The 24230-nt window shown below is 52.4% G+C and overlaps 1 pseudogene; it reads right to left on the bottom strand.

Annotated features, from left to right (window-relative positions):
- Window positions 1-1578: 1578 nt before the first annotated feature.
- The window catches only part of LOC135568458 (LIM domain only protein 7-like), a 69565-nt pseudogene continuing 46913 nt past the window's right edge, over window positions 1579-24230 (bottom strand).

Here is a 24230-nt window from a genome sequence, read left to right on the forward strand (position 1 = left end):
CTACCTGCCTCCTCTACACCCTAACCACTAGGCTACCTGCCTCCTCTACCCTCTAGGCTACCTGCCTCCTCTACCCACTAGGCTACCTGCCTCCTCTACACTAACCTCTAGGCTACCTGCCTCCTCTACACTAACCTCTAGGCTACCTGCCTCTACCCACTAGGCTACCTGCCTCCTCTACACTCTAACCACTAGGCTACCCGCCTCCTCTACACTCTAACCACTAGGCTACCCGCCTCCTCTACACCCTAACCACTAGGCTACCTGCCTCCTCTACCCTCTAGGCTACCTGCCTCCTCTACCCACTAGGCTACCTGCCTCCTCTACACTAACCTCTAGGCTACCTGCCTCCTCTACACTAACCTCTAGGCTACCTGCCTCTACCCACTAGGCTACCTGCCTCCTCTACACTCTAACCACTAGGCTACCTGCCTCCTCTACACCCTAACCACTAGGCTACCTGCCTCCTCTACACCCTAACCACTAGGCTACCTGCCTCCTCTACCCTCTAGGCTACCTGCCTCCTCTACCCACTAGGCTACCTGCCTCCTCTACACTAACCACTAGGCTACCTGCCTCCTCTACACTAACCACTAGGCTACCTGCCTCCTCTAACCACTAGGCTACCTGCCACCTCTACACTCTAACCACTAGGCTACCTGCCTCCTCTACACTCTAACCACTAGGCTACCTGCCACCTCTACACTCTAACCACTAGGCTACCTGCCTCCTCTACACTAACCACTAGGCTACCTGCCTCCTCTAACCACTAGGCTACCCGCCTCCTCTACACTCTAACCACTAGGCTACCCGCCTCCTCTACACTCTAATCACTAGGCTACCCGCCTCCTCTACACTCTAACCACTAGGCTACCCGCCTCCTCTACACTCTAACCACTAGGCTACCCGCCTCCTCTACACTCTAACCACTAGGCTACCCGCCTCCTCTACACTCTAACCACTAGGCTACCCGCCTCCTCTACCCTCTAACCACTAGGCTACCTGCCTCCTCTACACTCTAACCACTAGGCTACCTACCTCCTCTACCCTCTAACCACTAGGTTACCTACCTCCTCTACCCTCTAACCACTAGGCTACCTACCTCCTCTACACTCTAACCACTAGGTTACCTACCTCCTCTACCCTCTAACCACTAGGTTACCTACCTCCTCTACCCTCTAACCACTTGGCTGTCTGATAGTCACTGTCTGTATTTAGACACAGATTAAATGCTGATGTTTTTTATTTACAAACATTAAACAGTTTAGAGGGTAAATTCCTTTTAAACGAGGCCCCTTTATACATCAGTGAGTCATACATGAAGCCTCCCTGCTTCCAGGGTCACGTGTTAGAAAAAGTTAGTAAAACCAACCGCAGAGTTTCAGTGACCATCAACATGTGAGAAGTCCTTTTCTAAACACCCGTTTGAGCTACTAATATTTTAGACATCTCAAAAAATGAAAAAAAAATAAATAAATAAATCTTCACATATTTCAACAAACAAAAGAATAACAATTTAACTTCTTGTTTTTTAAGGTAGAAATTTGTCGACAAAGAAAAAAACAATAGAGAAGTATCTCCAATACAACACTCACATTTATTAGATTCATTTATTAGGGCCTCATTTATCAATTTACTTCATCAACAAGAAAAAACAAATCCCAAGTACAATTGTGATTTAAAACTCCCTATAGCTCTTAACTACACGTGTCCAGCTTATTGTTGTGGATAGCCATCGATTGCATATTAAAAGCTACGGACAAGTACAGTAGTTAATGAACTAGGAAGAACGCCAAAACTGCATCTTAGTCAGAGACATAGGGTATGTGGACATGTACAGTAGTTAATGAACTAGGAAGAACGCCAAAACTGCATCTTTGAGACATGTCCCAAACTGCCCCCTATTCCCTACATAGTGCACTACTTTTGACCAGAGCCCTATGGGTAGTAGTGCACTATGTAGGGAATAGGAAGCCATTTGAGTCACAGCCAATAGTATAAATCGGTACATTGTTCCCTAAAAGAAAGGTCAACCCAGCTCTAAATACAAGGTCAACACGAGGTCATAGTCAAGATCTCCATCGTCGTGTTTGAGGTTGATGTCGTCGTCGTCTCTTCCTCAATCTGCTGCAATGCATTCTGGTCACAGGGAGGTGGCAAGGTGGGCTGAAAGGTTGATAAGAGGACATCTGATTATGTCTGATCTAATAAAACATCTGATGTAGTAATGACACATCTAATTACAGAGTACTTGGACAGTACTTCCAAAATGGCAGTCCCACCTTCTCTAAATAGACATTCACCATATTCATGTCAGGTATGTTCTCATTAAAAAGTTGCAGGGACCGAGCAGGTGGACCAATAGAACGGGCCAGCAGAGTAAAATGAAGTGCAGTGAAAGCAGGTGGACCAATAGAACGGGCCAGCAGAGTAAAATGAGGTGCAACGACCGACAGAGGTGGACCAGTAGAACGGGCCAGCAGAGTAAAATGAGGTGCAGGGACCGAGCAGGTGGACCAGTAGAACGGGCCAGCAGAGTAAAATGAGGTGCAGTGAGAGCAGGTGGACCAGTAGAACGGGCCAGCAGAGTAAAATGAGGTGCAGTGAGCAGGTGGACCAATAGAACGGGCCAGCAGAGTAAAATGAGGTGCAGTGAGAGCAGGTGGACCAGTAGAACGGGCCAGCAGAGTAAAATGAGGTGCAGGGACCGAGCAGGTGGACCAGTAGAACGGGCCAGCAGAGTAAAATGAGGTGCAGGGACCGAGCAGGTGGACCAGTAGAACGGGCCAGCAGAGTAAAATGAGGTGCAGGGACCGAGCAGGTGGACCAGTAGAACGGGCCAGCAGAGTAAAATGAGGTGCAGTGAGAGCAGGTGGACCAGTAGAACGGGCCAGCAGAGTAAAATGAGGTGCAGTGAGAGCAGGTGGACCAGTAGAACGGGCCAGCAGAGTAAAATGAGGTGCAGTGAGCAGGTGGACCAGTAGAACGGGCCAGCAGAGTAAAATGAGGTGCAGGGACCGAGCAGGTGGACCAGTAGAACAGGCCAGCAGAGTAAAATGAAGTGCAGTGAAAGCAGGTGGACCAATAGAACGGGCCAGCAGAGTAAAATGAGGTGCAACGACCGACAGAGGTGGACCAGTAGAACGGGCCAGCAGAGTAAAATGAGGTGCAGGGACCGAGCAGGTGGACCAGTAGAACGGGCCAGCAGAGTAAAATGAGGTGCAGTGAGAGCAGGTGGACCAGTAGAACGGGCCAGCAGAGTAAAATGAGGTGCAGTGAGAGCAGGTGGACCAGTAGAACGGGCCAGCAGAGTAAAATGAGGTGCAGGGACCGAGCAGGTGGACCAGTAGAACGGGCCAGCAGAGTAAAATGAGGTGCAGGGACCGAGCAGGTGGACCAGTAGAATGGGCCAGCAGAGTAAAATGAGGTGCAGTGAGAGCAGGTGGACCAGTAGAACGGGCCAGCAGAGTAAAATGAGGTGCAGTGAGAGCAGGTGGACCAGTAGAACGGGCCAGCAGAGTAAAATGAGGTGCAGTGAGAGCAGGTGGACCAGTAGAACGGGCCAGCAGAGTAAAATGAGGTGCAGGGACCGAGCAGGTGGACCAGTAGAACGGGCCAGCAGAGTAAAATGAGGTGCAGTGAGAGCAGGTGGACCAATAGAGCAGACCCAGCAGAGTAAAATGAGGTGCAGTGAGAGCAGGTGGACCAGTAGAACGGGCCAGCAGAGTAAAATGAGGTGCAGGGACCGAGCAGGTGGACCAGTAGAACGGGCCAGCAGAGTAAAATGAGGTGCAGGGACCGAGCAGGTGGACCAGTAGAACGGGCCAGCAGAGTAAAATGAGGTGCAGGGACCGAGCAGGTGGACCAGTAGAACGGGCCAGCAGAGTAAAATGAGGTGCAGTGAGAGCAGGTGGACCAGTAGAACGGGCCAGCAGAGTAAAATGAGGTGCAACGACCGACAGAGCAGGTGGACCAGTAGAACGGGCCAGCAGAGTAAAATGAGGTGCAGGGACCGAGCAGGTGGACCAGTAGAACGGGCCAGCAGAGTAAAATGACTTGGATACATTGGGAGGAGGGAGATTCTTATCGGACTCCTTTATGTTCTGTAGAAATGACTTACACTTGAGTCGGATGTAGCAGGGGTCACAGTAAGGCTTCCCGTTGCTGATTCTGATCTGGGCTCTGACCTCTGACCCTCCAAGTCGGCACCTGCAGTCCACACACTGAGGGAGAGGAGAAGATGGACTGTGAATCAGGAGAATCAACTAAAACACTGATTAGCATCATTCAACCAGTGATTACCAGCCCTACCACCGTGGCGCGAGAGTTAGCATTACCAGCCCTACCACCGTGGAGAGGGAGAGTTAGCATTACCAGCCCTACCACCGTGGAGGGGGAGAGTTAGCATTACCAGCCCTACCACCGTGGAGAGGGAGAGTTAGCATTACCAGCCCTACCACCGTGTGAGGAGAGAGTTAGCATTACCAGCCCTACCACCGTGTGGAGAGAGAGTTAGCATTACCAGCCCTACCACCGTGTGGAGAGAGAGTTAGCATTACCAGCCCTACCACCGTGTGGGGAGAGAGAGTTAGCATTACCAGCCCTACCACCGTGTGGAGAGAGAGTTAGCATTACCAGCCCTACCACCGTGTGAGGAGAGAGTTAGCATTACCAGCCCTACCACCGTGTGAGGAGAGAGTTAGCATTACCAGCCCTACCACCGTGTGGGAGAGAGAGAGTTAGCATTACCAGCCCTACCACCGTGTGGGGAGAGAGAGTTAGCATTACCAGCCCTACCACCGTGTGGAGAGAGAGTTAGCATTACCAGCCCTACCACCGTGTGGGGAGAAAGAGTTACCATTACCAGCCCTACCACCGTGTGGGAGAGAGAGTTAGCATTACCAGCCCTACCACCGTGTGGGGAGAGAGTTAGCATTACCAGCCCTACCACCGTGTGGGGAGAGAGAGTTAGCATTACCAGCCCTACCACCGTGTGGGAGAGAGAGTTAGCATTACCAGCCCTACCACCGTGTGGGGAGAGTTAGCATTACCAGCCCTACCAGGTGAAGCCAGTCAGTCAGTCTGCTACAGTGCCCAGGTGAAGCCAGTCAGTCAGTCTGCTACAGTGCCCAGGTGAAGCCAGTCAGTCAGTCTGCTACAGTGCCCAGGTGAAGCCAGTCAGTCAGTCTGCTACAGTGCCCAGGTGAAGCGAGTCAGTCTGCTACAGTGCCCAGGTGAAGCCAGTCAGTCAGTCTGCTACAGAGCCCAGGTGAAGCCAGTCAGTCAGTCTGCTACAGTGCCCAGGTGAAGCCAGTCAGTCAGTCTGCTACAGAGCCCAGGTGAAGCCAGTCAGTCAGTCTGCTACAGTGCCCATTAGCTCATGCTGTGAAAGGTGATGTGCTGACAGGTTTAGTAGAGGACCTCTCCTCCAACCAGGTGAATGGAGGTCCAGACCAGACTCTCACCTGAAAACAGGCCAGGTGGAAGCAGAGGTTCAGGGTCTCAATGACCATGGCAGCCCCTCTGCCCATAGGACACACACACACTGAACACACCTGACGAGAAGTCAGCACTCTGGAGGGAGAGGGGACGGGGACACACAGGAAGAAACAAACAGGATGAGAGGGGATGACCGACTGATCCACAAGGTCTGAGGGTAAGATGAGAGAGATGACCGACTGATCCACAAGGTCTGGGGTAAGATGAGAGAGATGACCGACTGATCCACAAGGTCTGGGGGTAAGATGAGAGAGAGGGGATGACCGACTGATCCACAAGGTCTGGGGGTAAGATGAGAGAGAGGGGATGACCGACTGATCCACAAGGTCTGGGGGTAAGATGAGAGAGGGGATGACCGACTGATCCACAAGGTCTGGGGGTAAGATGAGAGGGGATGACCGACTGATCCACAAGGTCTGGGGGTAAGATGAGAGGGGGATGACCGACTGATCCACAAGGTCTGGGGGTAAGATGAGAGGGGATGACCGACTGATCCACAAGGTCTGGGGGTAAGATGAGAGGGGGATGACTGACTGATCCACAAGGTCTGGGGTAAGATGAGAGGGGATGACTGACTGATCCACAAGGTCTGGGGGTAAGATGAGAGAGAGGGGGTTGACTGATCCACAAGGTCTGGGGGTAAGATGAGAGAGAGGGGGATGACTGACTGATCCACAAGGTCTGGGGGTAGGATGAGAGGGGGATGACTGACTGATCCACAAGGTCTGGGGGAACATCCATTGAAAGCCTTGGTATACGGCTGGACGATGAGTTTCAAGTTCACCAGGAAGATAAGGGACGTTGTGAAAATAAAAACCCAATTTCAGTTGTGTCTAATGTATTATGACTACCAGCCCTATGACTTATTGTAATTTGCATGAAGCCCGTTCTCTGTTCCAGAGACTGTTTATCATGCATTCATCCTCGTTACTAATGACTAGTCACCTCTCTAATCTCCTCTCTGGGATCAGACTATGAGGAGACTACGTCACTGAAACAAAAAGATTTGGAAAGTGTTCACACCCCTTGACTTCATCCACATTCTGTTACATTAAAGCCCGATAAAAGCCTGCCAACATGATTTCTTCCTCAATCTAAACACAAGACCCCATAGTGACATCACAAGACCCCATAGTGACATCACAAGACCCCATAGTGACATCAAGACCCCATAGTGACATCAAGACCCCATAGTGACATCAAGACCCCATAGTGACATCAAGACCCCATAGTGACATCAAGACCCCATAGTGACATCAAGACCCCATAGTGACATCAAGACCCCATAGTGACATCAAGACCCCATAGTGACATCAAGACCCCATAGTGACATAGTGAATACAAGTTTTTAGACACCTTACAAAAAAACAGAAACACCTTATTTACAGAAGTATTCAGACAATTTGCTATGAGACTTGAAATTGATCATCCTAAAGATCTGTCTACAAGTTGATTGGAAGTTCACCTGTGGTAAATTAAATAGATTGGACATGATTTGGAAAGACACCTGTCTATAAGGTCAGAGCAAAAACCAAGCCATGAGGTCAAAGGAATTGTCCGTAGAGCTCTGAGACAGGATTGTGTCGAGGCACAGATCTGGGGAAAGGGTACCCACAAATTCTGCAGCATTGAAGTACCCCAAGAACACAGAGGCCTCCATCGTTTCTTAAATGGTAGAAGTTTGGAACCACCAAGACTCTTCCTATATCTGGCTGCCCGGCCAAACTGAGCAATCGGGGGAGAAGGGCCTTGGCCATGGAGGTGACCAAGAACCAGATGGTCACTGACAGAGCTCCAGAGTTCCTCTGTGGAGATGAGAGAACCTTCCAGAAGGACAACCATCTCTGCAGCACTCCACCAATCAGGCCTTTATGGTAGAGTGGCCAGACAGAAGCTACTCCTCAGTAAGACACATGACAGCCTGAGTTTGCCAAAAGGCACCTAAAGGACACTCAGACCGTGAGAAACAAGATTCTTTGGTCTGATGAAACCAAGATTGAACTATTTGGCCTGAATGCCAAGCATCACATCTGTAGGAAACCTGGCACCGTCCCTACGGTGAAGCTTGGTGGTGGCAGCATCACATCTGGAGAACACCAAGCTTCGCCGTAGTGACGGTGCCAGGTTTCCTAGACGTGATGCTGCCCACCACCAATGCTTCGCCGTAGGGACGGTGCCAGGTTTCCTACAGATGTGATGTTGCCACCACCAAGCTTCGCCGTAGGGACGGTGCCAGGTTGTGGCAACATCACATCTGTAGGAAACCTGGCACCCCTCTGGCGAAGCATTGGTGGTGGCAGCATCACGTCTGTAGGAAACCTGGCACCATCTCTACGGTGAAGCATGGTGGTGGCAGCATCATGCTGAGGGGATGTTTTTCAACGGCAGGGACTGAGAGACTAGTCTGGATCGAGGGAAAGATGAACGGAGCGAAGTGCTCAGGACCTCTGACTGGAGTGAAAGTTCACACAGCCAAGACAACACAGCAGTGGCTTCGGGACAGCTCTCTCGTCATATCCAAGAAGACTCGAGGCTGTAATCGCTGCCACAGATGCCTTCAACAAAGTCCTGATTAAAGGGTCTGAATACTTAAGTAAATGAGTAATCTTTAATAAAAGTGGAAAAAAAATGTTTGTCATTATGGGGTATTGTGATGTCATTATGGGGTATTGTGATGTCATTATGGGGTATTGTGATGTCATTATGGGGTATTGTGATGTCATTATGGGGTATTGTGTGTAGATTGATGAGGGGGGAAAAAATGATTTAATCCATTTTTGAACAAGGCTGTAATGTAACAAAGTCAAGGGCTCTGAACGCTTTCAAAATGCACTGTACATTTTAAACATACAAACACAAGTCCTGATTGGTCCATTACCGGTGGTGTTGCTGTGAGACGGGTCGTGATTCGCCGGTGGCGGGTTCCTCTCCGGTGTTGGGCGGGGGGGAAGATGTGCTGAAGGGGCGGGGCCAGGTAGGGCTGTGCTTCTGGGTCCCGTTGGAGTAACCCCCCAGGGCCACACCCATGCTGTGCCGGGAGGAGGGGGTACGGTACGGGCGGAGAAACCCAGGGAGGAGTGGGGGCGTTGGGGGTTGGAGAGCAGGGTGGAAGAAGAGGGAAGGTTGTCCAGAGAGTCGTACCTGCCGAGAGGACAGATGGAGAGGTCAAATAACAGGTCACGTAGAGAGAGGTACGGTCCAAATGGCACACCCCTCCTACCTCCTCATAGGCCCTCGCCGGTTACTGGGTTGCCAACCCCCCTACCTCCTCAAAGGCCCTCGCCGGTTAGCTGGTTGTTTGTTGTCAGAGGTGGAGCGTTGTCGTATCCAGCTGTTGTCGGTCAGCAGAGCGGTCCTCTTCCTCATCTCGTCCAGGATCTGTTGCCTCTCAGCCTCTACTAACGACATGCTCTGAGGAGGCTTCCTCCTAGCGACCTCCCTGGTAGCGCCTAATAACCAACCGGAGAGCAGAGTCACGACGGTATAACCAATCATAGTCCGTGCAGAAAGACCAATAAAAAGGACAGTCATTTGAGCAATGTCCAATGTCCAACAATATTATTCCAACAACCAATAGGTGAAAACAAATCCCTCTATCACATTACAGAAAGGTGAGGAGTCATTACCCTGGTCCTCGGCTAAATGAGAGGACTGGTTAGAGTCATTACCCACCCCTGTCTCCCTGGGCCTCGGCTAAATGAGAGGACTGCTTAGAGTCATTACCCACCCAGTCTCCCTGGGCCTCGGCTAAATGAGAGGACTGGTTAGAGTTATTACCCACCCCTGTCTCCCTGGGCCTCGGCTAAATGAGAGGACTGGTTAGAGTTATTACCCACCCCTGTCTCCCTGGGCCTCGGCTAAATGAGAGGACTGGTTAGAGTTATTACCCACCCAGTCTCCCTGGGCCTCGGCTAAATGAGAGGACTGGTTAGAGTCATTACCCACCCCACCCCTGTCTCCCTGGGCCTCAGCTAAATGAGAGGACTGGTTAGAGTCATTACCCACCCCACCCCTGTCTCCCTGGGCCTCGGCTAAATGAGAGGACTGGTTAGAGTCATTACCCACCCAGTCTCCCTGGGCCTCGGCTAAATGAGAGGACTGCTTAGAGTCATTACCCACCCAGTCTCCCTGGGCCTCGGCTAAATGAGAGGACTGGTTAGAGTCATTTACCCACCCCTGTCTCCCTGGGCCTCAGCTAAATGAGAGGACTGGTTAGAGTCATTGCCCACCCCACCCCTGTCTCCCTGGGCCTCAGCTAAATGAGAGGACCGGTTAGAGTCATTACCCACCCCTGTCTCCCTGAGCCTCAGCTAAATGAGAGGACTGGTTAGAGTCATTACCCACCCCACCCCTGTCTCCCTGGGCCTGGGCTAAATGAGAGAACTGGTTAGGGTCATTACCCACCCCACCCCTGTCTCCCTGGGCCTGGGCTAAATGAGAGGACTGGTTAGTCATTACCCACCCCACCCCTGTCTCCCTGGGCCTCAGCTAAATGAGAGGACTGGTTAGAGTCATTACCCACCCCACCCCCTGGGCCTCAGCTAAATGAGAGGACTGGATAGAGTCATTACCCACCCCACCCCTGTCTCCCTGGGACTCAGCTAAATGAGAGGACTGGTTAGAGTCATTACCCACCCCTGTCTCCCTGAGCCTCAGCTAAATGAGAGGACTGGTTAGAGTCATTACCCACCCCACCCCCTGGGCCTCGGCTAAATGAGAGGACTGGATAGAGTCATTACCCACCCCACCCCTGTCTCCCTGGGCCTCAGCTAAATGAGAGGACTGGTTAGTCATTCCCCACCCCACCCCCGTCTCCCTGGGCCTCAGCTGAATGAGAGGACTGGTTAGAGTCATTACCCACCCCACCCCCGTCTCCCTGGGCCTCAGCTGAATGAGAGGACTGGTTAGAGTCACTACCCACCCCACCCCCTGGGCCTCGGCTAAATGAGAGGACTGGATAGAGTCATTACCCACCCCACCCCCGTCTCCCTGGGCCTCAGCTGAATGAGAGGACTGGTTAGAGTCACTACCCACCCCACCCCCTGGGCCTCGGCTAAATGAGAGGACTGGTTAGGGTCATTACCCACCCCACCCCTGTCTCCCTGGGCCTAGGGTAAATGAGGCCTGGTTAGATTTGACCAACATGGTGTAAAGTGCATCAACATCAAGGCTGGGTTTGGAATGGGGAACCCACTCATTAAACAGAGGGACAGTCAACAGCAGAGTCTGACCTTTCACCTCCTGTCTGTGGAAACCCTCCAGCGATGGGGAGGACTTGGATTTCATCCTGATCAACAAACACACAAGTCTGTCAGGTTATACAACACCCTGCAGTACTCACACACAAGACCACACCCTGCAGTACTCACACACAAGACCACACCCTGCAGTACTCACACACAAGACCACACCCTGCAGTACTCACACACAAGACCACACCCTGCAGTACTCACACACAAGACCACACCCTGCAGTACTCACACACAAGACCACACCCTGCAGTACTCACACACAAGACCACACCCTGCAGTACTCACACACAAGACCACACCCTGCAGTACTCACACACAAGACCACAGCCTGCAGTACTCACACAAGACCACACCCTGCAGTACTCACACACAAGACCACACCCTGCAGTACTCACACACAAGACAACACCCTGCAGTACTCACACACAAGACAACACCCTGCAATACTCACACAAGTCTGTCAGGTTATACAAGACAACACCCTGCAGTACTCACACACAAGTCTGTCAGGTTATACAAGACAACACCCTGCAGTACTCACACATACAAACACTGAGCACAACTAGTCATACGAATATCACACAATTCATTGACAGTTTGTCATCACAAAGGTGCACTCCCAAGCCCCCTAGCTTGGTGAAACCATAGGAGTCTCTAGTACTGACTGACCTGTCAGCTATAGATAGCTGGGTGAAACCATAGGAGTCCCCAGACCTGGAGGCAGAGGCAGCAGAGGAGGCAGCCAGGACAGGGAGAGAGGACAGAGCGAGAGGACAGAGGTCAGGGCGAGAGGACAGAACACAAATGGCAGGGCGAGAGGACAGAGCACAAATGGCAGGGCGAGAGGACAGGGCACAAATGGCAGGGCGAGAGGACAGGGCGAGAGGGCAGGGCACAAATGGCAGGGCGAGAGGACAGGGCACAAATGGCAGGGCGAGAGGACAGGGCACAAATGGCAGGGCGAGAGGACAGGGCACAAATGGCAGGGCGAGAGGACAGGGCGAGAGGACAGGGCGAGAGGGCAGGGCGAGAGGACAGGGCGAGAGGACAGGGCGAGAGGGCAGGGCGAGAGGACAGGGCACAAATGGCAGGGCGAGAGGACAGAGCGAGAGGACAGAGCGAGGGACAGAGCGAGGGACAGAGCGAGGGACAGAGCGAGGGCCTGAGCGAGGGACAGAGCGAGGGACAGAGCGAGGGACAGAGCGAGGGACAGAGCGAGGGACAGAGCGAGGGACAGAGCACAAATGGCAGGGTGAGAGGACAGGGCGAGGGACAGAGCACAAATGGCAGGGTGAGAGGACAGGGCGAGAGGGCAGGGCGAGAGGACAGGGCACAAATGGCAGGGCGAGAGGACAGGGCGAGAGGACAGGGCGCAAATGGCAGGGTGAGAGGACAGAGCGAGAGGACAGAGCACAAATGGCAGGGCGAGAGGACAGGGTGAGAGGACAGAGCACAAATGGCAGGGCGAGAGGACAGGGCACAAATGGCAGGGCGAGAGGACAGGGCGAGAGGACAGGGTGAGAGGACAGAGCACAAATGGCAGGGTGAGAGGACAGGGTGAGAGGACAGGGCGAGAGGACAGGGCGCAAATGGCAGGGTGAGAGGACAGAGCGAGAGGACAGAGCACAAATGGCAGGGCGAGAGGACAGAGCACAAATGGCAGGGCGAGAGGACAGGGCGAGAGGACAGGGCGAGAGGACAGGGCACAAATGGCAGGGCGAGAGGACAGGGCGAGAGGACAGGGCGAGAGGACAGGGCACAAATGGCAGGGTGAGAGGACAGGGCGAGAGGACAGGGCGAGAGGACATTCACAGCAGAGTCAATTTGCAGACAGCAGACAGCTTGTTAGACAGCAACCAGCTAGGTTGTGACTGACTGGTCCACAAATCACCTTGAAATCATAAACTAGTCATTATTTGTAGATAAGTCAGTCACAATTTACCCACAATGCATCAAGGAATTGTTTCTCTTGAGCAGTAGTGCCACTGGGCAGAGGGACGCCTTTAAATATCACCAGAACTAAATAACTTGAAATCATAAACTAGTAAATATTTGTAGATAAGTCAGTCACAGTTGACCCACAACCCACAATGCACTGGGCAGAGGGACGCCTTTAAACATCACCAGAACTAAATAATGTGGTCTTCCTCACCAATTATCTCCTTCTCCTTCTTTCAACCCACAATGCACTGGGCAGAGGGACGCCTTTAAAACATCACCAGAACTAAATAATGTGGTCTTCCTCACCAATTATCTCCTTCTCCTTCTTTCAACCCACAATGCACTGGGCAGAGGGACGCCTTTAAAACATCACCAGAACTAAATAATGTGGTCTTCCTCACCAATTATCTCCTTCTGTCACTTCAGTCTCCTCTTCCAGCTTCCTCCCTTCTTGAGGACGAGGCTCCTCCCTTCTTCTCCCGTCAAAAACAACCTCCTTTTGATTGGATGCCACATGGGCAACAGAGGGCATGGGCTGGCTCAAGGCTGGCTGAGGACTGGCAAGGCTAGCGATCCCATTGGTCATCTCTCCTGAACTCTCCATGTTCGGTGTGGATGATTTGACACAAGGGACTACGTATCCCACGATGCATCTGGACGGTAGAGGATCAGGAGTCACCTCAGCCTGCCTGTATACCTCCACCCCTGCCTCCTCCTGGGCCTGTTGCCACTCAGCATCCAGTCTCTCTTGGTCCTGACGGTACTTCTCCTGTACAACATCACACAAGACAACTGTCCAATCAGCTTCCTCAGACTACGGGTAAGTTTAGCCCAGAATTGGTTATTTATCATAACAGACATGGGGCACGAACAGGTCCAATGGAAGCAGTTCCACACTGAATCACTGAAGTCAAAGATCAGTGGCATTTGCTCAGTGTGGTTCCAGGCTAAGTGGGCTTTACTCAGTGTGGTTCCAGGCTAAGTGGGCTTTACTCAGTGTGGTTCCAGGCTAAGTGGGCTTTACTCAGTGTGGTTCCAGGCTAAGCGGGCTTTGCTCAGTGTGGTTCCAGGCTAAGCGGGCTTTGCTCAGTGTGGTTCCAGGCTAAGCGGGCTTTGCTCAGTGTGGTTCCAGGCTAAGCGGGCTTTGCTCAGTGTGGTTCCAGGCTAAGAGGGCTTTACTCAGTGTGGTTCCAGGCTAAGAGGGCTTTGCTCAGTGTGGTTCCAGGCTAAGCGGGATGTATGTCTTCCTGACCTGTAGGAGGCGCTCCTGCTCCTCCTGCCACTTCTCCTGCCTCCTCCTCTCTTCCTCGGGGTCCCAGGACCAACTGGAGGGGGAGGTGCTGAGGGACGGCACCTGGAGCTGGAGGACATCCCAGAATATTACACACACCACCCCCAATACTCAGTCACAACACACACCCTTAAGAGCCAGTGTTCCCCCATCTTGTTCCTATGACTTACATCAGATATTGCCGACGCCCGATCCTCCTAACAGAGTGAGAGAGGGGAGAGAGAGTGAGAGAGGGGGAGAGAGAGAGAGAGAGGGGGAGAGAGAGAGAGAGAGAGGGGAGAGAGAGAGAGAGAGGGGGAGAGAGAGAGAGAGGGGGAGAGAGAGAGAGAGAGGAGAGAGAGAGAGAGAGAGAGAGAGAGAGAGAGAGAGAGAGAGAGAGAGAGAGAGGGGGAGAGAGAGAGAGAGAGGGGGAGAGAGAGAGCGAGGAGAAAAGGGGGGGAGAGAGTGTGTGTTAACAGTCAGCCAATGTGAGAATAAATGTTTGCCCAAATCGGGCTCACTTATAATATCACCACATCTATCATCATTATATTTATGATTTAATCAGAGCACTGCAAACCAAGGGTCCAATAGAGCCTTCTGAATGAAACAGAGCACTGCAAACCAAGGGTCCAATAGAGCCTTCTGAATGAATCAGAGAGCACTGCAAACCAAGGGTCCAATAGAGCCTTCTGAATGAAACAGAGAGCACCGCAAACCAAGGGTCCAATAGAGCCTTCTGAATGAAACAGAGCACTGCAAACCAAGGGTCCAATAGAGCCTTCTGAATGAATCAGAGAGCACTGCAAACCAAGGGTCCAATAGAGCCTTCTGAATGAAACAGAGAGCACCGCAAACCAAGGGTCCAATAGAGCCTTCTGAATGAAACAGAGCACTGCAAACCAAGGGTCCAATAGAGCCTTCTGAATGAAACAGAGCACTGCAAACCAAGGACCCAATAGAGCCTTCTGAATGAAACAGAGCGCACCGCAAACCAAGGGTCCAATAGAGCCTTCTGAATTAATCAGAGCGCACCGCAAACCAAGGGTCCAATAGAGCCTTCTGGGTGAATCAGAGCACTGCAAACCAAGGGTCCAATAGAGCCTTCTGAATGAAACAGAGCACTGCAAACCAAGGACCCAATAGAGCCTTCTGGGTGTATCAGGAAGCACTGCAAACCAAGGGTCCAATAGAGCCTTCTGAATGATCTCAAACCACAGCTCCAATCAGCTGACATTCACACACACTGACTACGTAGTAATCAACGAATCACAGAGCTGCTTGGGAGTGATGGTCCAGATACTGGAATGTTGTTGCTTCAACTTCAGAGCACTGCACACACACACTCACCACACAGGTAGACCATAGAGCTGACTCCTGGTGAGGCTGAGGAGAAAGAACTGCATTATGACGCTGCCAGCTACAGGGACAGACTGGGTCACCAGGGACAGACTGGGTCACCAGGGACAGACTGGGTCACCAGGGACAGACTGGGTAACCAGGAGAGGTCCCGTCTCCAGCTATAGATGAGGTCTATGTGACCAACAAAACCATCTTTTTTATTCCCAGTCATGTGAAATCCATCAATTAGGGCCTAATGAATTTGATTCACTTAAATGAACTAAAATCATTGCGTTTATATTTGAGTTTAATATATATATATGAGCAGCAGATTCGAGGACAAACAAGCAAATCACCCGAGTTGATTTAATCAACAAAGCAAAAATGCATAAATGGCTTTAATGACTAATGGAATATAAAAGCAACAAGCCCCAGCCAACAACAAAGCCTGGCGACAGACATTAACATTGACTGTTACCTTCCTGATTAAAGAACTCTGCTCTCCTTTTCTGGGTTTTCAAAACAATCAGATCGTGTTCTACACAGAGGGGAAACAGGAAGTGTGAAAGAGAAGAGGAAGTGAGAGAGTAACTGAGTTTCCGTAGAGTAACATCCGGGAACTACCAGGAAACTGAAAAAAATAATAATCTTCACAGTCATTTCAAAGATACATCGTCTTCAAAGTGTTCATACTCCTGGACTTATTCCACATTTTGTTGTGTTACAGCCTGAATTCAAAATTGACTAAATAGATCACACACACACACACACACAACCCCATAATGACAGTGTTTTTATAAATGTTTGTAAATGTAATGTAGAAATCTAATTTCCGTAAGTATTCACACCCCCTGAGTCAATTCATGTTTAGAGAGTCACCTTTGGCAGCGATCACAGCTGTGAGTCTAAGAGATTTACACACTTGGATTTCACAATATATACATCTACATTATTTAAATTCAAGCTGGTTGTTGATCATTGCTAGACAATCATTTAAGTCCTGCCATATATTTTCCAGCTGATTTTAAGTGAAAACTTTAAGCTAGTCCGGAACATTCCGTCTTGGTAAGCAACTCCAGTCTACATTTGGCCTTAGGTTATAGTCATGTGGAAACTTGTTCCTCTCCCAGTGTCTGGTGGAAGCTGTCCCTCTCGGATTTTGCCTGTGCTGATGACAAGCATACCCATAACATGATGCAGCCCCCTCTATGCTTGAACATATGGAGAGCGGAAGTCTGATGTGTCCCAAACATTAACTTTTCAGGACAATAAATTCATTATTTGTCATCATTTTTGTTGCATGTTTTAGATTTTTTTTTTTATTCTATACAGACTTCCTTCTCTTTGCTCCGTCATTTACTGGTTAGTATTGTGGAGTAACAACCATGTTGATCCATCCTCAGTTCTCTCCTATCACAGCCATTAAACTCGAACTGTTTTAAAGTCACCATTGGCGGCATGGTGAAATCCCTGAGTGGTTTCCTTCCTCTTCGGCAACTGAGTTAGGAAGAACGCCTGTATCTTTGTATTGATACACCATCCAAAGTGTGATTAATAACTTCACTTTCCTCAAAGGGATATTCAATGTCTACTTTTTATTTATTTCTACCCATCTACCAATAGGTGGCCTTTGTTTGCGAAGCATTGGAAAACCTCCCTGGTCTTTGTGGTTGGAAAACCTCCCTGGTCTTTGTGGTTGGAAAACCTCCCTGGTCTTTGTGGTTGGAAAACCTCCCTGGTCTTTGTGGTTGGAAAACCTCCCTGGTCTTTGTGGTTGGAAAACCTCCCTGGTCTTTGTGGTTGGAAAACCTCCCTGGTCTTTGTGGTTGGAAAACCTCCCTGGTCTTTGTGGTTGGAAAACCTCCCTGGTCTTTGTGGTTGGAAAACCTCCCTGGTCTTTGTGGTTGGAAAACCTCCCTGGTCTTTGTGGTTGGAAAACCTCCCTGGTCTTTGTGGTTGGAAAACCTCCCTGGTCTTTGTGGTTGGAAAACCTCCCTGGTCTTTGTGGTTGGAAAACCTCCCTGGTCTTTGTGGTTGGAAAACCTCCCTGGTCTTTGTGGTTGGAAAACCTCCCTGGTCTTTGTGGTTGGAAAACCTCCCTGGTCTTTGTGGTTGGAAAACCTCCTGGTCTTTGTGGTTGGAAAACCTCCCTGGTCTTTGTGGTTGGAAAACCTCCCTGGTCTTTGTGGTTGGAAAACCTCCCTGGTCTTTGTGGTTGGAAAACCTCCCTGGTCTTTGTGGTTGGAAAACCTCCCTGGTCTTTGTGGTTGGAAAACCTCCCTGGTCTTTGTGGTTGGAAAAGGTGGTGATTATTTATTTAATGTCCAATGTTAAAAAAAAACACTATAAATCGCACATAGTGAGAGAATATTTTTTGCTCCTGAACTTATTTAGGCCATAACAAAAGGATCGAATAGTTATTGACCAAAGTCACTTCAGCAATTAATTTATTTTATGAATTTCTCAAAAAACAAAAAAAAATCTCAAAACATAATTACACCGACATTATGGGATGTTGTGTAAGGCCAGTGACATAAAACCTCCATTTTATCCATTTTAAATTCAGACTCACAAAATGTGGACAAAGTCAAGGGGTGTGAATACTTCCTGAAGACACTGTCAAGCAGGATAGATCACAACCTGTCCTCTTCATTTGATTGGTCCTTTCCCAAAGATGGGATTCATGTGGACTGCCAGTAGGAACACACAGCCAAGGCTACACACACTGAAGGCACTGTCAAGTCCCAGTCCATTCATTCATTACCTTTACTTCGGACAGTCAGAGGATCGTCCTGAAAACCTCCCTTCCTGCTCTTAGAGGTCACCACCTAAGAGAAGGGAAAAGACACCAAGAGATTTACATTCGTTTGTAACCTGTTTCCTTCATCACTCATATCATGTCAGTAAATGCATTAAGAGATGTCAATACTGGTCGTATGACGAAAAAAAAAGAAAAGAAATGTCACACATTGACCTCTTGTCCGTTGATCTGGGCCAGTTTCACCATCGTTGCATCTCCGCTGGTATCAGTTGGACCTGTAAGTGTCAGAGCACCACTGGTCAGATGGATGATCGAGGCCCGGTTTCACAGGGCCTCTGAACCAGTCCGTCACAAGACAGGCCCCGGTCCCACAGGGCCTCTGACCCAGTCCGTCACAACACAGGCCCCGGTCCCACAGGGCCTCTGACCCAGTCCGTCACAAATCGGGCCCCGGTCCCACAGGGCCTCTGACCCAGTCCGTCACAACACAGGCCCCGGTCCCACAGGGCCTCTGACCCAGTCCGTCACAACACAGGCCCCGGTCCCACAGGGCCTCTGACCCAGTCCGTCACAACACAGGCCCCGGTCCCACAGGGCCTCTGACCCAGTCCGTCACAACACAGGCCCCGGTCCCACAGGGCCTCTGACCCAGTCCGTCACAACACAGGCCCCGGTCCCACAGGGCCTCTGACCCAGTCCGTCACAACACGGTCCCCGGTCCCACAGGGCCTCTGACCCAGTCCGTCACAACACGGTCCCCGGTCCCACAGGGCCTCTGACCCAGTCCGTCACAACACAGGCCCCGGACCCACAGGGCCTCTGACCCAGTCCGTCACAACACGGGCCCCGGTCCCACAGGGCCTCTGACCCAGTCCGTCACAACACAGGCCCCGGTCCCACAGGGCCTCTGACCCAGTCCGTCACAACACAGGCCCGGTCCCACAGGGCCTCTGACCCAGTCCGTCACAACACGGTCCCCGGTCCCACAAAGGGTTTACAAACATTGATTCACAAAATCAGTAGACACACTACAGGACGGCAAGTGGTGAGGGACAAACAGAGCTCCCAGCAGGTCAGGGGGGGCAAGTGGTGAGGGACAAACAGAGCTCCCAGCAGGTCAGGGGGGGGAAGTGGTGAGGGACAAACAGAGCTCCCAGCAGGTCAGGGGGGAAGTGGTGAGGGACAAACAGAGCTCCCAGCAGGTCAAAGTGGTGAGGGACAAACAGAGCTCCCAGCAGGTCAGGGGGGAAGTGGTGAGGGACAAACAGAGCTCCCAGCAGGTCAGGGGGAAGTGGTGAGGGACAAACAGAGCTCCCAGCAGGTCAGGGGGGAAGTGGTGAGGGACAAACAGAGCTCCCAGCAGGTCAGGGGGAAGTGGTGAGGGACAAACAGAGCTCCCAGCAGGTCAGGGGGGGGGGGGGAGTGGTGAGGGACAAACAGAGCTCCCAGCAGGTCAGGGGGGAAGTGGTGAGGGACAAACAGAGCTCCCAGCAGGTCAGGGGGGAGTGGTGAGGACAAACAGAGCTCCCAGCAGGTCAGGGGGGGGGGGGAAGTGGTGAGGGACAAACAGAGCTCCCAGCAGGTCAGGGGGGAGTGGTGAGGGACAAACAGAGTTCCCAGCAGGTCAGGGGGGAGTGGTGAGGGACAAACAGAGCTCCCAGCAGGTCAGGGGGGGAAGTGGTGAGGGACAAACAGAGCTCCCAGCAGGTCGGGGGAGTGGGGAGGGACAGACAGAGCTCCCAGCAGGTCGGGGGGGTGGTGAGAGACAAACAGAGCTCCCAGCAGGTCAGGGGGGGGGGAGTGGTGAGGGACAAACAGAGTTCCCAGCAGGTCAGGGGGGGGGGAGTGGTGAGGGACAAACAGAGCTCCCAGCAGGTCAGGGGGGAGTGGTGAGGGACAAACAGAGCTCCCAGCAGGTCAGGGGGGAAGTGGTGAGGGACAAACAGAGCTCCCAGCAGGTCAGGGGGGGGAAGTGGTGAGGGACAAACAGAGCTCCCAGCAGGTCAGGGGGAAGTGGTGAGGGACAAACAGAGCTCCCAGCAGGTCAGGGGGGAAGTGGTGAGGGACAAACAGAGCTCCCAGCAGGTCAGGGGAGTGGTGAGGGACAAACAGAGCTCCCAGCAGGTCAGGGGGAAGTGGTGAGGGACAAACAGAGCTCCCAGCAGGTCAGGGGGGGGAGTGGTGAGGGACAAACAGAGTTCCCAGCAGGTCAGGGGGGTGGTGAGGGACAAACAGAGCTCCCAGCAGGTCAGGGGGGGGAGTGGTGAGGGACAAACAGAGCTCCCAGCAGGTCGGGGAGTGGGGAGGGACAGACAGAGCTCCCAGCAGGTCGGGGGTGGTGAGAGACAAACAGAGCTCCCAGCAGGTCAGGGGGGGGGGGGGAGTGGTGAGGGACAAAGAGACCTCCCAGCAGGTCAGGGGGGGAAGTGGTGAGGACAAAGAGACCTCCCAGCAGGTCGGGGGGGGGAGTGGTGAGGGACAAAGACCTCCCAGCAGGTCAGGGGAGTGGTGAGGGACAAACAGAGCTCCCAGCAGGTCAGGGGGAGTGGTGAGGGACAAACAGAGCTCCCAGCTGGTCAGGGGGGAAGTGGTGAGGGACAAACAGAGCTCCCAGCAGGTCGGGGGGGGGGGGGGGGAGTGGTGAGGGACAAACAGAGCTCCCAGCAGGTCGGGGGGAGTGGGGAGGGACAGACAGAGCTCCCAGCAGGTCGGGGGGGGTGTGAGGGACAAACAGAGCTCCCAGCAGGTCAGGGGGGAAGTGGTGAGGACAAACAGAGCTCCCAGCAGGTCGGGGGGGGAGTGGGGAGGGACAGACAGAGCTCCCAGCAGGTCGGGGGGGTGGTGAGAGACAAACAGAGCTCCCAGCAGGTCAGGGGGAAGTGGTGAGGGACAAAGAGACCTCCCAGCAGGTCAGGGGGGGGACAAACAGAGCTCCCAGCAGGTCAGGGGGGAGTGGTGAGGACAAACAGAGCTCCCAGCTGGTCAGGGGGAGTTGTGAGGGACAAACAGAGCTCCCAGCAGGTCAGGGGGAAGTGGTGAGGGACAAACAGAGCTCCCAGCAAGTCAGGGGAAGTGGTGAGAGACAAACAGAGCTCCCAGCAGGTCAGGGGGAGTGGGGGGGTGAGGGACAAACAGAGCTCCCAGCAGGTCAGGGGGAAGTGGTGAGGGACAAACAGAGCTCCCAGCAGGTCAGGGGGGAAGTGGTGAGGGACAAACAGAGCTCCCAGCAGGTCAGGGGGGACAAACAGAGCTCCCAGCAGGTCAGGGGGGAAGTGGTGAGGGACAAACAGAGCTCCCAGCAGGTCAGGGGGAGTGGTGAGGGACAAACAGAGCTCCCAGCAGGTCAGGGGAGTCTCTTTCGCACACCGTTGTTACCATAGCGCTGTACATCCATGGTGAGACTTCCTTTCTGCAGGGCAGAGGTCATCATGCCCTTCCACTGGCTGTGGCTCATCTCTGCCACCCTGTGCCCACCAACAGACACGATCTTATCACCTGCACGGAGCTGGCACAACTCTGCAGGACTACCTGGAGGGAGAGGAGAGGCTTTCACTATGTTGCGGCAAGCTACAGGCCAGCAGGAGCTACAGGACAGCAGTAGAGAGAGAGAGAGGAGCTACCGGACAGCAGTAGAGAGAGAGAGAGGAGCTACAGGACAGCAGTAGAGAGAGAGAGAGGAGCTACAGGACAGCAGTAGAGAGAGAGAGAGGAGCTACAGGACAGCAGTAGAGAGAGAGAGGAGCTACAGGACAGCAGTAGAGAGAGAGGAGCTACAGGACAGCAGTAGAGAGAGAGAGAGGAGCTACAGGACAGCAGTAGAGAGAGAGAGAGGAGCTACAGGACAGCAGTAGAGAGAGAGAGGAGCTACAGGACAGCAGTAGAGAGAGAGGGGCTACAGGACAGCAGTAGAGGGAGAGAGAGGAGCTACAGGACAGTAGTAGAGAGAGAGAGAGGAGCTACAGGACAGTAGTAGAGAGAGAGGAGCTACAGGACAGTAGTAGAGAGAGAGAGGAGCTACAGGACAGTAGTAGAGAGAGAGGAGCTACAGGACAGTAGTAGAGAGAGAGAGGAGCTACAGGACAGTAGTAGAGAGAGAGAGGAGCTACAGGACAGTAGTAGAGAGAGAGAGGAGCTACAGGACAGTAGTAGAGAGAGAGAGGAGCTACAGGACAGCAGTAGAGAGAGAGAGGAGCTACAGGACAGTAGTAGAGAGAGGAGCTACAGGCCAGCAGGAGCTACACGACAGCAGTAGAGAGAGAGAGAGAGGAGCTACACGACAGCAGGAGAGAGAGAGAGAGAGGAGCTACAGGACAGCAGTAGCGAGAGAGAGAGGAGCTACAGGACAGCAGTAGCGAGAGAGAGAGGAGCTACAGGACAGCAGTAGCGAGAGAGAGAGGAGCTACAGGACAGCGAGAGAGAGAGGAGCTACAGGACAGCAGTAGAGAGAGAGAGAGGAGCTACAGGACAGCGAGAGAGAGAGGAGCTACAGGACAGCGAGAGAGAGAGGAGCTACAGGACAGCAGTAGAGAGAGAGAGAGGAGCTACAGGACAGCAGTAGAGAGAGGAGCTACCGGACAGCAGTAGAGAGAGAGAGAGGAGCTACCGGACAGCAGTAGAGAGAGAGAGAGGAGCTACAGGACAGTAGTAGAGAGAGAGAGGAGCTACAGGACAGTAGTAGAGAGAGAGAGGAGCTACAGGACAGTAGTAGAGAGAGAGAGAGGAGCTACAGGACAGTAGTAGAGAGAGAGAGAGGAGCTACAGGACAGTAGTAGAGAGAGAGAGAGGAGCTACAGGACAGTAGTAGAGAGAGAGAGAGGAGCTACAGGACAGTAGTAGAGAGAGAGAGAGGAGCTACAGGACAGTAGTAGAGAGAGAGAGGAGCTACAGGACAGTAGTAGAGAGAGAGAGAGGAGCTACAGGACAGTAGTAGAGAGAGAGAGGAGCTACAGGACAGTAGTAGAGAGAGAGGAGCTACAGGACAGCAGTAGAGAGAGAGAGGAGCTACAGGACAGTAGTAGAGAGAGGAGCTACAGGCCAGCAGGAGCTACACGACAGCAGTAGAGAGAGAGAGAGAGGAGCTACAGGCCAGCAGGAGAGAGAGAGAGAGAGGAGCTACAGGCCAGCAGTAGAGAGAGAGGAGCTACAGGACAGCAGGAGAGAGAGAGGGGCTACAGGACAGCAGTAAAGGGAGAGAGAGAGGAGCTACAGGACAGCAGTAGAGAGAGAGGGGCTACAGGACAGCAGTAAAGGGAGAGAGAGAGGAGCTACAGGACAGCAGTAGAGAGAGAGGGGCTACAGGACAGCAGTAGAGAGAGGGAGAGGAGCTACAGGACAGCAGTAGAGAGAGAGAGGAGCTACAGGACAGCAGTAGAGAGAGAGGGGCTACAGGACAGCAGTAGAGGGAGAGAGAGGAGCTACAGGACAGTAGTAGAGAGAGAGAGAGGAGCTACAGGACAGTAGTAGAGAGAGAGGAGCTACAGGACAGTAGTAGAGAGAGAGGAGCTACAGGACAGTAGTAGAGAGAGAGAGGAGCTACAGGACAGTAGTAGAGAGAGAGGAGCTACAGGACAGTAGTAGAGAGAGAGGAGCTACAGGACAGTAGTAGAGAGAGAGAGGAGCTACAGGACAGTAGTAGAGAGAGAGGAGCTACAGGACAGTAGTAGAGAGAGAGAGGAGCTACAGGACAGTAGTAGAGAGAGGAGCTACAGGCCAGCAGGAGCTACACGACAGCAGTAGAGAGAGAGAGAGAGGAGCTACACGACAGCAGGAGAGAGAGAGAGAGAGGAGCTACAGGACAGCAGTAGCGAGAGAGAGAGGAGCTACAGGACAGCAGTAGCGAGAGAGAGAGGAGCTACAGGACAGCAGTAGCGAGAGAGAGAGGAGCTACAGGACAGCGAGAGAGAGAGGAGCTACAGGACAGCAGTAGAGAGAGAGAGAGGAGCTACAGGACAGCAGTAGAGAGAGGAGCTACCGGACAGCAGTAGAGAGAGAGAGAGGAGCTACAGGACAGCAGTAGAGAGAGGAGCTACCGGACAGCAGTAGAGAGAGAGAGAGGAGCTACCGGACAGTAGTAGAGAGAGAGAGAGGAGCTACAGGACAGTAGTAGAGAGAGAGAGAGGAGCTACAGGACAGTAGTAGAGAGAGAGAGAGGAGCTACAGGACAGTA

This window comes from Oncorhynchus nerka, unplaced genomic scaffold (assembly GCF_034236695.1).
Source record: "Oncorhynchus nerka isolate Pitt River unplaced genomic scaffold, Oner_Uvic_2.0 unplaced_scaffold_1575, whole genome shotgun sequence".
Lineage (NCBI taxonomy): Eukaryota > Metazoa > Chordata > Actinopteri > Salmoniformes > Salmonidae > Oncorhynchus > Oncorhynchus nerka.